The 13,095-nt window shown below is 62.0% G+C and overlaps 1 protein-coding gene across 4 annotated transcripts in view; it reads left to right on the top strand.

Moving 5' to 3' along the window:
* Positions 1 to 2,732: 2,732 nt before the first annotated feature.
* The window catches only part of CSNK1G2 (casein kinase 1 gamma 2), a 39,007-nt gene continuing 28,644 nt past the window's right edge, over positions 2,733 to 13,095 (top strand). For 2 of the 4 annotated variants that reach the window (XM_035348252.1, XM_035348256.1), the window contains exon 1: positions 7,466 to 7,478. The gene's annotated coding sequence lies outside the window, so the exon portion shown is untranslated. Of the gene's footprint in view, positions 2,852 to 7,465; positions 7,479 to 8,656; positions 8,779 to 13,095 lie in introns of those variants that run through there. The other 2 variants (XM_035348253.1, XM_035348255.1) reach the window with 2 other exon arrangements.

Genomic DNA, 13,095 nt, shown 5'->3' on the forward strand with positions numbered 1-13,095 from the left:
TCTCCAAAGCCTTGTGCCCCCTCTGCATCTCACCTTTGCCGGCAGGAGACTGTGTGGTCCTCATGTTCACAAAATGTTCACGTCTCACAGCGGCACCTTTTCCCAGAGCTGTTTTGCTCCAGGCATGCGCAGGGCAGGCAGGTGTCACCTCCTGCAAATGCTGCCTGCTCTGCCCATGGCTGGGCCCTGCTGGGCTCTCAGAAAGTTGATGGCAGCTCTGATGTATTGGCCTGAGCACGATTCGGCAAGGCAGCAGGGTCAAATGGAAAGCCCCAGGCACTGGTTTAGGTATTAAATAGCATTTAGGGGGCTGCTGGTTGTCTGCACCTTGGATGTCTCTCTCCACTCCTTACAGAAGTGTGAAATCAGGGATTTCCAGCAGCTGCTTGCTGCTGTGTCCATGATGAGTATCAGGGTGAAACAGCTTTTGCTCAGATTCTTGCTCCAAGCCCTCAAAATCTTTGCAGGAGGTGCAGGTTTGAGCTCCTGCTGCTGCCATGAGTGGGGCAGGTCCCCAGTGCTTGGGTTTTCCTCCGCCGCACACCTTGGACGAGAGCCGGAGCTCAGGGGCTTGGCAGGAGCAAGGGGCAAGGTTCAGTGGGGATGGGGCAGTGGCTGCGCCGCCGAGCTTGGCCCCACAGAAAGAGCTCCCCAAAAGTCCCACGGACCCCCACATTGGGGTGGGGGCTCTTCCCTTTGCGCTCCTGCTCCTCCAGCTGGAGCCCTGTGGCTGTGCGGGATGGGATGCTGTGAGTGGCCTCGCTCTTTTTTTTTCTTTATTTTTTTGGCCAATTCTTAATGGATTTCTATCACTTTGGTGCCATTTCCCAGGCCCTGAATGCAAATCCTTCGGCAGAAACACTACATCGCCTGCTCCGAGCAGCTTTTTCCTCTGTATGAGTTACAGCAGTGCGTTTTGTGTTGCCTGCTTGCGAATTAGCCCTAATTAACTCGTGCCCTAGGGAGGAGGGCAGGGTTCAGAGCTGGATGCTTTCCCAACAGAAATTCCCTGGCTTTTCTCACTAACTCGCTGTGCTGAGCCGGTTCCATAGCACGAGTTGTAGAGGTCTCTGCAGTCCACACCTGGCACACCATGTATTCCCTGCCAAGTTATGGCATGCTGGAGATCCAACTTGAAATAAAATCAGAACTATTTATGTTCTTGTCTCCTGCTCCAGAGGATGGATAAATTATCAAGTCAAATGTCTGGACAACTCATGTAGTCTCAAAGTGCTAGAAATCACCTTTTTCCCCGCTTCCCCCTCCCTCCCCCCCACAGTGCAGAGGGATGCAGTGTTAAAAGCCCCCAGACCCTGTAGGATCACAGGCCGGGGCCGTAGCGGGCTGGGAACCCATCCCCATCACCCCCTGCTCAGCTCCTGCTCTTGACACACGTACCGTGTGCTGAACGGTGCAGGAGCGGCCGCCCGGTGCCAGAGCCCATCAGCACTGCTGTGCCCGCTGCGCCGCAGCCCCGCGGGGTGACGAGGTGAAGCGGGGCCGTGCTGGGCAGAGCCGTGTGTGACTGCCGCAGGCACGCAGGGTGTCACCAAAAGGGACACGGGGAAAAAAGGGGATGCAGTGGTCTGGGATGGTGCAAAAGGAAAAGGGGAGGGTGGCTCTGCTGCTGGGGACTTTGGGAGAAGCGTTACCTCCAGCTGCGGGGCACAGGTAACGGCCCTTCTGCACCCTCCTGCGACAGCAGGAATCCCCGTGCCGGGGAACGAGCTGCCAAAGGGCATGGCCCGGGGTGGCAGGATCCCTGTTTGCCTTGTGGTGTAGCTTGTGGTCCTAATTCTCTGATGTCGCCATTCTTCTAGAAGCAAACACGTGCAGGGAAAAATACTTGAGAAGAGTGGTGCGAAGCAGGAGGGGCACCAGCAGGAGTGCCCCCGTACGGCTGGGAGAGAATTGATTCAAGCAGCTGGGGGCGCTGGGATGGGCGTTTGGGGTGATGGCGGAGCCTGGGGACCGGGTTCTCCCCAGAGCACCCCGGTTCCTTTGCCTGGGGGTGAGTCTGCCCCGTGCCGTGACAGGGAGCAGCAGGACCCCACGGGGCGCCTGCTCCCCCTCAGCACCAGGGTCGCTCTCAGAGGCTCCGGCGTTCTGTGGGGAGGCAGCGGTGCTGGCCGTGGGCAGCGGGGTTCTGTAGCTGAATTCTTTGAATAAACCCAAATCGGACCAAAGTGATGGGCTGGGGGGAGGCCGCAGGGCCGAGCCCCCGCCTGTCCCTGCGGGTCTCTGAAGCAGGGCCATCCCCTACGGCTGTGCACTGCACTTTGGTCGATGTTTATGTATGTACACATCTCCCTGGTATACGTGTATACATGGTGTGCGTGTGTATACCCCTCCCTCATATATATACGTGTATTTGTCCCTGTCCCTGCAGGTCCCCGTGGCAGGGCCATCCCCTCAAGCTGTGCACCACACTTTGGTTAATATATGTATATATACGCATACATGGTGGCTATAACCTATGGCAGAGCTCTGCCTGCAGCAGGGCCTGCGCCATAGCGGGGTTATGGGCAGCAGGGGCCCGTCCCCCATAGCAGGGCCTGTCCCCTATGGGGGGCCGTGCCCCTCACGGAGCGCTGCGGGCAACAAGGGGTTAAAGGAAAGCCCCGCCGGGAGCCGCCGAGCGCGGCGCTGCCGTAAAGCGCCCCGCGCTGCTGTAAAGCCGCCGCCGCTCTCCGCAAGTCTCCTATTCTCGACCGCGCTTTACGCCAATGCCGCTGCGCTCCCCCAGCCTCCCTTCCGCTGCGCACGCGCCGAGCTGCGCCGGGCCTCCCCGCTCCGGAGTTTGGTATTCAGCAAAGGCGTTTGCGCCGGCGGTCTGGCGGGGGGCGCATGGGTGCGTGCGGAGCTTACGCCGGCGGCGTAGCCGTGTGGCTGGCTGGGCGCTGCTGAGGGAGGCGAGAGGCGGCGTGAGGGGAGCCGGGCAGGGCCGGGCCGGGGGCGCCGCCATGGGGAGGCGGCCGCGGGGCAGCGGCTGCGGGGCCCGGGGCTGAGGTAACGCCGAGGGAATGGCCGCCGAGGGGCGCCGGGGCCGTGCCGGGGCTGCTCCGGGGCTGCGGCACGGCCCGGGCGGGATCGGGAGCGGGGCGGCGGGGCGCTGAGGGGGACGGGGAGGGGCGGGCTGGGGGGGCTGGGGAGGGTCAAGAGGGCTCTTGGGGGGCCGGGGGGGACTAAGGGAGGTTAAGGGGGTTGGGAGGATGGACTCAGGGGGGTCTGAGGGGGCTTAAGGGGAGGGTCGGGTGGCTCTGAGGGGACCGGGCGGGTCCTGAGGGGCCCGGGGGGCTCTGAGGGCCTGGGGCCGCCTCGCTGCGGTTCCTCCCCGCGCCGCCTCCTTTGGAGCTGTGGGGAAGGGCCCCCCCCCCCCCCCCCCCGCCGTCGTGTGTCCATCCGTCTGGCTGGATCTGCCCCCCCCCCAAATAAGCGCCGTTTGGGGCTGGGGCTGGTAGCGGGGCACCCCCGGGTGCGTCCCCCTGCCCCGCAGCCGGGGCCTCGCAGGATGTTGGCTCCTTTGTATGTGGCTTTCCTCCCTCCGGAGGGGCTGGGAGGTGTTTATTTGGGGAAGGGCCTGTGCCGAGGCTGCTATTTAAAATAGCTCTTTTCCTTTAGCAAAGCGGGTGCGGAGGGATGTGAGAAACAGGGAGAATAACCTGCCCTCCTCCTGCCCCACCACGACGGAGCTGACTCGAGCTGTGCCGACTGCAGCCGGGAGAGGTTTGCAGCCAGGGAGCAGCTCTCCCCTGCCAGCCTGGCAAGCAGGGAGCTGCCACCAGAGGCCTGCGGCTCCGGTCTGGTGGCTGGCAGAGGGAACCGAGGGGGTCCTTGGGCCGAGAGGGAAATCAGGAGGTGTTTGGGGGCTGTTAGGGAACGAGGCTTTTCTCATGAGGCACAGCTCGCGGTCTGACCAGCACGGGGACCAGCCATGTCAAGTATGTGTCTGAAGTTAAAAATGAAGTTTGTTAAGGCTCTTTCAAGCTGCTGTGAAACTAGCTTGTTTTAAACAAGGTGGAGGTGACAGGGCCCCCAGCCACGTTCTGTACGAGCTGGCGGCTGGCTTGGACGTTGCCTCGTTAACCGACCCATTTGTTCTGCCGTACAACAAGTGGTCGGGTACCTGGCAATGCGTTCTGAGGCAGGTGGAAGTTCACCTGCCCGCGGGGCTGTCCTGTCGGTGTGCCCCCACCTCGCCGCTGCCAGGTTTAAAACTCGGGCCTTACGTAACAGCGTGGAGGAGCCGTTTGGTGTTTGCCAGTGCGTCTGACAAAGAATTGCTGTGAATTAGGGCAGGAGGCCTCCGTGGGGATCGTGTGGAGAGGCCTCCGCGTGGCGGGGCAGGCTTGGCTGCTGTCACTTGCCAAAGCTTTGTTTGGTTTTGGTTTAATTTGGGGTGTTGCAGATAGGAGCGGTGTTCAGTGGTGGTTTTATGGCCGCTCGGTACCTTTGGGCCTCCGGACGGGTTGGAGCGTTGTGGTGCGGGCCAGGATGCTCTGCCCCAAACTCGGGTCCGTGGTGGCACGGGCGCTGGGGCTTTGTCTTGCTGGCTCCTAGGGACTGCTGCCCTCGCGTGCCAGTCTGCCCTGGGATTTGCCCTCCTGACCACCAGAGCACAATTCTGCAAGGCCTCAGGAATCCCTTCAGTGGTTTCTCTGCGAAACCCGCTGCCGCTCCGTGCCTGCACCAAGACGGCTGGGGTGCCGTTGGCAGCAGTTTGCAGGGGAGAACGCGCTCCTGTGCAGCAGCTTCTCGGGAGGTGCTGGACGGAGCTCTGTGTCGCTGCCCTCGCAGCGTGGCTCGTGTTTGGGTTTCTTGTTGCAGCTCTCCTTGGAGCGAGCAGAGAGGAGGAAGTTGGCGCTCGCAGTTCATCAGGTTTCCGAATTGTGCCCTGCGAGTGCTTCTCTGTGCCGCTGCCGGTACGGCGAGAGGCTTCGCATTGCCCCTTGTTTTGTATTCTGCTTCTGAGCTCCTGTGCAGCCCGAGTGTTGTCAAAACTGCTAATACGGGAGTGACTCAGCGGATCAATGGGAACGACAGGAGGGCTGTGCTTATGGACAGTCAGGATTTTCCCCCCACCCCCTCCAGCCCCACTGGGCTGGAAGAGATGATGTCCGAGAGCCACTGCCAATAAACATGTTTACTGGCCTCGGGCCTGATTGCCTTCTCCAGCCTTCTCTTCCCCCCTGTGGCTTTCCTAGCTCCCCTGGCGAGGAGAAGCCCCGTGCTGGGAGCGGCAGCGCTGGGCTGTGACCCCCCCATCCAGATGTGTGGGCAGCCAGTGGTCTGAGGGCATCCAAGCGGCTGCAAGGCCTGGCCCTGGGGCGTGCGAGCCCGGGAAGGAAGCAGCAGGGGACCCTGCGGGCACCCGGAGGTGTCTGGGATCCAGGGAAGCCTCGGCCAGTGGCACCTCCTGCTGGAGGTCTGGAGGAGAGAGGCAGCCCTGGAGGCTGGGGAGGAGAGGTGTCCCTTCTCTCCCAGCTGTGTGCTCAGCCCCCTGCCGTGCCTCGCGCAGCCCCCGTCCCTTCTAGCTGCCTCTGGAGTTAACCCCCCTTCCCTTGTGGTGCTGCTGAGGGGCAGGGGACTCGTGCTGACAAGGAGCTTCCTGCGGGTGCTCTTTTTGGGGAGCAGCTCTGCCCTCAGCCCTGTGACTTGTGGGCACAGTGAGGAGCTGCTGGGGCTGCTCGGTCCCACCGTGCCCGGTGCCCTGGGAAGGGACGAAGGGGAAGAAGTCGCCTTGGTTCTGGAGTTCTGCCGGAGAAGAAGTTCTCTTCCCGCTAGAAAAGCTGCGTGCTTATAAATAGTGTTGGTTTTTATTGGAATGGATGTTTATACTTCCCACTGGCAGGCAGCATCTCTGGTAGGACCATCGCTGCCGAGGAGCAGCAGGGCTCGGCTGTGGGGAAAGTAAAAGGTGACTTTCTGCTGGAGCAGCCCAACACCAAGTGTTTGGGCTCCCCTCCCGGCTCCCAGGTCCCCACTGGCTGCCCTCCATCTCCTGGGGGATTCTCCCGAATCCCTGCTCGGGCTGCAGCACCTCCTGTTGCGCAGCCCCCCGGCTGTTTCGGTGCTGTGTTGTTCCTAGGAAGTGGTTTAAAAAAAAAAAAATGACGTGAGCCCAGCACTCGTCTGGCTGAGGTGGTCCAGGGTTCCTCCTGCCCTGCCTCTGCGGCGGTGCCAGCGGCTGGGCAGCTTTGGCAGCTGGGGTGAAAGCTGGGCCAGCCCTTCCAAGGCTCAGCTCCACCCTGAGCCGTTCCGAACTGGGATTTCCCCCCTCACCCCTCGCGGGTTCTGAGGGTGCTGCTGTGCTGGGGGTGCAAAGCGAGAGCTGGGGGAGAGGCAGCCCGTGGAAAACCACACGTCTGTCTGTCTTCCGGTGGCAGTGGCAGCGTTGCAGCAGATTGGGGAGCTCGAGAAGCGTCGAGGTGATCCCATGCCTTGTGGTTTAGGAGGTGGCTCTTCAGGGAAGCTGCAACTCAGAGGCAAAACTTCGCAGGGCGCGTGAAAATGCTGCACGGACCAAGGTGCGCGTGCTTGCGTTCACGGCCCACGGGAAGGAGAGTTCGTTGGGCTCTCCCTGGGCTGCGAGAGAGGCTGCGAGGCTGGAGGAAAGAAGCGGTAACTTTTTTCTTCATTTTTACCCAGCTCCTAACCAGAGAGTGTCCTGCAGCCCTTTGTTACTTGATGTTATGCAATGCTTCATGAGGGAGGCCTGGCTTTTACTTGCCAAATGGCAAATGAGGTGCTTGGCAGGTGATGTGCAGGCTTCGCCCTCCTGAGAGGGACGTTAAGTTCATCAGCAGAGGTTAACGTTGGGCTGGGCCTTGGATTCTGGGACGCCTCCTTCTGGAAGAGATGTGCAGGCCCTGCGCACCGGGAGTGGTGCTGGAGGGGGCCCGAGGGGGCCCCGCGAGCATGGGGAGCGCCCCCTCCCTGCCCGGGGCTGGAAGATGCCAGGAGCAGCGCTGCGCCCCCAGCGCGCTGAGCAAGGTGAGGGGCCGGCCGTCGGGCTCCGGCAGCCGCGGCCATCCGGCCTGAGAGCAGAAGGCAGCAAAATGGCTCCGTGCTGCTCACGGCTCTGCGCTCCCAGTGCCTCCAGGTAGGAAATGTCACTGCTGTTGGCTCTGGGGCAGCGCGAGGTATAAACAGCACAAAAGAGCCTTTTTCTTCTTCTTTTTTCTTGTGGACCGTTGGAAGTGATGAAGTTTGTACTCGCTCTTGGTGCAGGGCAGGAAGGTGCTTTCCGGTACCTTCCGCGTGGAGTGCTTGCCTGGAGCACCCCTGGCCCAGCCACATTCCCTCCCCTTCTCTTTGGGTTTTACTCAAAGCCTCGTTTTTGTGTTGCCCAGCGCAGAGAACATCGAGGGCGCTGCTCAGAGCAAGCGCTGGCGCTGCGGGCACGGTTCACCTGCTGGGGGAGGCTGCAGCTGAGCAGCGCTCGCCTCTGGTGGGCGCGGGGTCAGCGGCGCTGACGGGTGCGGGCGTGTCCCTGCCGTGGGCCGTGGCGATTCCTGCACAAACCCGCTCACCGGAGCTGGCTGCTCCGTGGGTTTCCGTGGCTGGCGAAGGAAAAAGAAGTGCTGGGAGGGCTGCAGGGGTACTGCTTCCTCCAGGGTAACCTGCAGGGGTCTGAATTGCGGGGCTGTTTCTGTAGGGGTGTCTGCCTGGCCTGGGGATCCGGGAAGAGGACCCACAGCAGGTTCCTGTAGTGCTGCAGTAGGTGTCTGAGCACAGGGAGATGAATTCCAGCCCGGCCAACCTCCACAGCTCCGGGCTGGAGCTTGGAGCTGGATGTGTGGCTGGGCCGTGCTGAGGGGTGCTGCAGGGGCAGCTCCCTCCCCGTCCATCTGCCTGCAGCGGGGCAGCAGAGCCGGGCGCCCCTCGCGGCACTGAGTTGAGGACAGCGAGAGGAGCTCGGGTGTCCCGCCGCCATCGGTGCGGCGAGCTGTGGGACACGGCTTGCTCCGCAGCACGCTGTTCGGGCACACCTGAGCTGCGTGCCAGTAAATGTCTCCAGCGAAAGCTTCCTCTTGGGGAATTTGCCAGTTTTGACCGGACATCGTGGGGCTGCTGTGGGAGAGGTGAGGCTGGCTCGGCAGTCACGTCCGCTCCTGCCACCTCACTGGCTTAGGCTTCTACCTTGCTGAGGGGCTTTCTTGCAAGAGCCCGTGCGTCTGGCAGGGAGCTGCGCTGCGCTGTGAGGTCTCAGCCCAGAGCACCTCCTGCACCAGTGGGCTGCAAGGTGGGTGGGCAGCCTTTGAGAAGGGGCAGCGCAGCCTGAGTGAACGGCTGGCTGCATTCCGGGCGGCACCCGCGGCTCCCAGCAGGTTCCTCTGCTATCTCTGAGCACAAACGTGCAGGTCTCAAAGCAACGTGTGCGTGGCGTGAGGATGCGCTGCAGCGGGCTCGGTGAGAGCAGACACCCACAGCGTGCTGGCGCACAAGCAGGGCACGGTTCCTGCTGTGGCCCTGGCGGAGACACAGCCCAAATTCCGCCTGCTCCTGGGACAGGAGTGCAGTGCCTGGTGCTTTGCTCCTCTTTCTGTTGAGAGCCAGAAACCAAAGTCCAGAGCGACACTTCTCCAGCCAGAAGCGTTCAAAGGCACTTGCTGTTGTTTTCGGGCCAATGTTTAACTTGCTCCTGTGATGAGGAATGCCTGCTAGACTCTAAATATTTGCCTTGAGGAAGAAGTTGGAGAGAAGAACATCCGCTGCGGCGGCTCGAGGGGGGCAGGGGGGCCGACAGGAAATGTGCTCACGTCTCCGCGCTTACAGGTCTGTAAAACCGCCCACCTTCCCCGCGGCCCGGCCGGGGCAGGTACGGGGCGGCCCTGGCTGAGCTGCGGCGCAGGAGCAGCGGGGAGGAAATGTTTGTGTGCTCGGGCACGCGGCGCTGGGTGTGTCTGCGTGCACAGCCCCGCTCACGCTGCCGGGGGATTTCAAGGCGCGCATTCAGAGCTGCCTTCCAACGGGGCAGCGTCCGGCAGCGTGGGCAGCCAGGCTGAAGCGTGCGTAAACTTCCTGATAGAAGAGTCTGAGCAGAAAAGAAACGCTCTGCTGCTTTTACCGTAGTCTTCGGCAGCTGTGAAACCCTCCGCAGCGGATCCTGCTCATGGCAGGATTTCCCGTGCTGTGGACCTGCTCGATGAGGCGCTTACGGCTTCTCCTGCCCTTGCTCACCTCGGCGTGATCCCTCTCGCAGCGCGCCGCCAGTGCAGGGCTCCGGTAAGGCTGTAAGGGCGCTTGCTGCCGCTCATCTGAGTGCGGCTTGTCCCCGTTCCTGGGCAGAGAGCAGCTCTGCGGAGATGCGCTGGGTGCCGGGGATGTACGTCAGGATCAGGTGGGGCGGTGCTGGCCCGCACGCGAAGGAAAGCATGGATTCACCGTGCACGCGAGGAAGTGGGGACGGGGAGGAACCCGCTGCTCTTCTCCCACCTTGCCCTGGCTCGGGTGCTGCTGCGGGCAGGCCGAGTGGTTCTGGGGCTGGGCGTGAAGTCTGGCCTCCGGGCACATGGTGAGCCTCTGCCCCAGCCACGTGTTCGCTGCTCTTGGTTGTTCCTTTGGCCATCCGTGACTATTTTAGTGGAGCTTTGCATAGGTAAAGAAGAGCGTGTTTACTCCAGCAGCAAAATCCAAGGCGCCTGGTGTTAGCGAGGAGGGCTTTGCCCAGCTGGGACCTTCCTTCTTCCCATGGAGCAAAGGACCTGCAGGCAGCCCTGAATCACCCTGAAGCTGCGATCCGGAGAGCAGAGTCCAGCTGGGGCAGCTCTGAGCGTGGCTCCAGCTTTTCCTGACGGGTTTGCCATTGGGAACACAAACGTTCTTGGCACAGCGAGTCCCAGCCCCGTCCAGCTTGGAAGCCGGCAGGGTGCTGGTGTTGGGAGGGGAGTGGGGATCAGGTGGCTCTATAGGAAGGTGGCAAACTGACTTTTTCCCCTGTTGTGCATACTCTGCAAGCACCTGATAGCAACTGGCGGTGACTGAGCTGTGTCCGGGCAGCCCAAGTGCTCTGACTGCGGCAGCCGGGAGCCCCTCCGGTGGCGCAGCCCCAGTGTAAAAGGTTTTGGAGGGGTTGTGGTCCCGAGTGGGGCCAGCCAGCCCCGCTGATCGTGCTGTGGGGCTGACCGCAGGTGGGCAGCCAGCAGCACTGAGCTGCTCTGGGACATCTTGGTCTTCTGTAACATGGGGGTGAGTTTGGGGCCACAGACTGGCTGCCTGACGAACGGAGAGGCCAGGGGAGCTGAGCGCTCTCTGCAGGGGCTGGAAGAGGTGACAGGAACAAGAAACACAGGTAATGGACTTACAGAAAGAGAAGAAAAGCTTTGGGTTTCAGGTGGAAGCATGCTCTGGAGAAGGGTGAGCGCGCGTTGGCTGCGTTTCTGGGACAAGTCGGGGAGGTGTGAGCCCAGAACGCAGGAAGAAGGCTTGGTTTGTGCATGCAAACAATGCTGGGGGTGCAGAGAGCAGCACGATGGAGTGGGTGCTCCTGGGGGTGCACCCTGTCTGCTGCTGCTTTCAGGTATCCTCCGACGTTATGAATTAAGCCCCTTATTAGGGCCGGCCCAGAGAAGCAAACTGTGAGCAGGGAAGGTAAAGGGAGGAACCAGCGAGCTTGTACCAGATCCACCTGCTGGAGGGACGGGGGGGTTTTGGCTGAGCCCTTTGGGAAGCCTCCACACGTGGCTGTTTGTCTCCCAGGCAGCAGCGGCTCTGTGAGCCCCTTCCTGGCTGCAGCCACCCGTGTGGTGTTCCTGCTTCAGCCCTGGCCTTGGAATCTCATGAAATGCTCACAGATGGGGAGGGAAGGTGAGAACCAGCCCTTGGAACATGCCCTTCTGATGAGGAGGTTGGTGGCAAACCACAGTGGGGCCTTCATCCACAGAGCTGTCACAGCGCTCAGTGAGGGGTTGTGAACGCGATTTCCCTGGGTGAGAAACTGCGGGATGGAGGAGTGAAAAGATGCTGAGCCATCTGTGGTATGTCCAGGAATGGGCCGCGGGTCTCCGGCCCCTCTGCTTATCCCTCCCTGCGAGCCAGCAGGCTGGGGTGCCTGTCTAGGACTTAATGCGGTGCGCCTCCGGTTGGTTGGGATCATCCTTCGCTGCCCCCTTTTCTTCGGCGAGATCAGCACCGCGTCAGAGTTTCGCACGGCTTCCCTTCCCCGTCTGTGAAATAAGCAGGTCACTTGTGTACCTCAGAGAGAGATTGCAAGGAAAAATGTGCAGTGCACTGAGCGGCTTGGTCTTGTACCAGAGGGGGTGGGAAGACAAATGCCTCCTGCACCGCTCGTTGCTCCCCCGCTGACGCTTGCGCGTGAGCTGGGGGATGTTGTGGTGCCACCGCGCATCCTTCTGCCCCTGGTGCTTTGCGGTACGGATGAATTGCGCCACTCTCCTTGCTGCTCCTTCTCCCCCCGGCCTGGGCTCTGGGTCCTGTTTGTGGCCCTGGGTGGCTGTCCCCGTTGGGTGGCTGTCCCCATAGGGGTGGAGAGCTGGGAGCAGCGCACGCAGGGCAGGGAGGCTTGTTTCTGGTAAGGAAGCGCTGCTGGCATCCCAGTGCGAGGAGCCCGACAGCTCAGGAGAGAGGATTCCCTGTGAAACCGCCCCTGATGCCTTCCCTTGCACGCTCCTCCTTCCCCTCCCAGCTCTTAAGGCTCGGCGGTAATTTGGGAGGAAACGTGTCGGGCTTCGAGCAGCCCGAGGAAGAGCGCAGAGGGAGAAGCGGTGCCTGCTCGAATGTGGGACAGCTCCGCTCCCAGAGCCGCAGCTCTGCAGCCAAGGGATGGAAGCAGCCTTGTCACTGGTGAGTGACGGCCCCTGAACGCCGCCTCCAGGGATGATGGGGCTGGTTCCATAGCCCGTGCCATCCCCTCCTTCCGTGTGACCTCAGGGGAGCTGGGGAAGTTGCCATTAGCTGCACGTTGGTGACGGAAGAGCCCAGGCACCCCTTCGTCACTGCCTCGTGTTGCAAAAGGCCACCTCAGAGCTGCCGCTGCAGCTGCTTCCTAACCTGGTTCTGTCAAAAAGATGTGGGTGACGGGGAAAAAATCCCCAACCCCACCATTCAGAGTGCTTCTGCCACCCCAGCTCCTGCTGACAGCAGGGGGTTTGGGAGCGATGCGCGCAACATGAGGGCGAGCGGAGCTCTGCGGAGTGACGGTCCCCAGGTGGGCCGAGGAGGCCTGCTGTCACACGTCTGGCCGCCCTCGGGGATCCCTTTTCCCACAGTGCAGCGTAGCTGGGGGTGACCCCTCTGGAAAGCTCGCAGGGCTCAGCGCGCCCCCGTGCCCCATGGGACGAGAAACGATCCCGAATCATGGAGACAGCAGGCACAGCGGGCTGTGGTCATCCTGCCCCCGGTGCCGCCTGCCTCTCATCGCAGCTGCTTGCTCCCCGCTCCTGTGAGCGGCCGGGGAACCCTGCTGCTCACCGTGCCTCTGAGAAGTGCTGGAGAAGGCTTTGGAAAACACGGCCTGATTTCTCCCCGGTTTCCAGGGCTGTCCCGTGCAGGGAAGGTCCCTGTGGCAGGGCCACGTGTGCAGGTGAGGTTCGGGGCACGGCGGCGCTCGGGACCCAGCTTTCCTCCCGCTTGCGCTGCTGCTTTCTGTGCGATGTCCAGCAGCTGCGTGCCTCGGTTCCCTCTGTACCGGCACTTCCCCGGTGAAGTACCTCAAGCCGCCTGCTGCAAAGAGCAGTGCAAGAGCCCAGGGCCATTTATTGGCTGCGTCAGCCACCCGGAAAACCCCTGGAGCTTGTGCCTGGGAACACCAGGGAGACACAAGGGGTGATGCTGCTGCCGCTCGGATCCCTGCCCAGCTGGGAGGGGAGGAGGTGTGAGCCCAGCCCCTGGAGCTGTACGGTGTGGAAGAGGATGTCCCGTGGAGTGTCCCATGCGGTGTGATGGGTCCGGGCCTTTGTGCGCATTTGAGGTGGCAAGGACGCGCTTGGAAAGAGCAGCGTCCAAGCCTGGGATGGTCTGCAGCTCCCCAGCGAGCGGGGCTCTGGTCAGACGGTTCTGGCTGCCTGGAGGGGATCATCAGAGGGGGTCTCTCACGTGTGGCCGCTTGGGAAATTGGGGTCACAGCCATGAAGG

This window comes from Oxyura jamaicensis, chromosome 28, assembly GCF_011077185.1.
Source record: "Oxyura jamaicensis isolate SHBP4307 breed ruddy duck chromosome 28, BPBGC_Ojam_1.0, whole genome shotgun sequence".
Classification (NCBI taxonomy): domain Eukaryota; kingdom Metazoa; phylum Chordata; class Aves; order Anseriformes; family Anatidae; genus Oxyura; species Oxyura jamaicensis.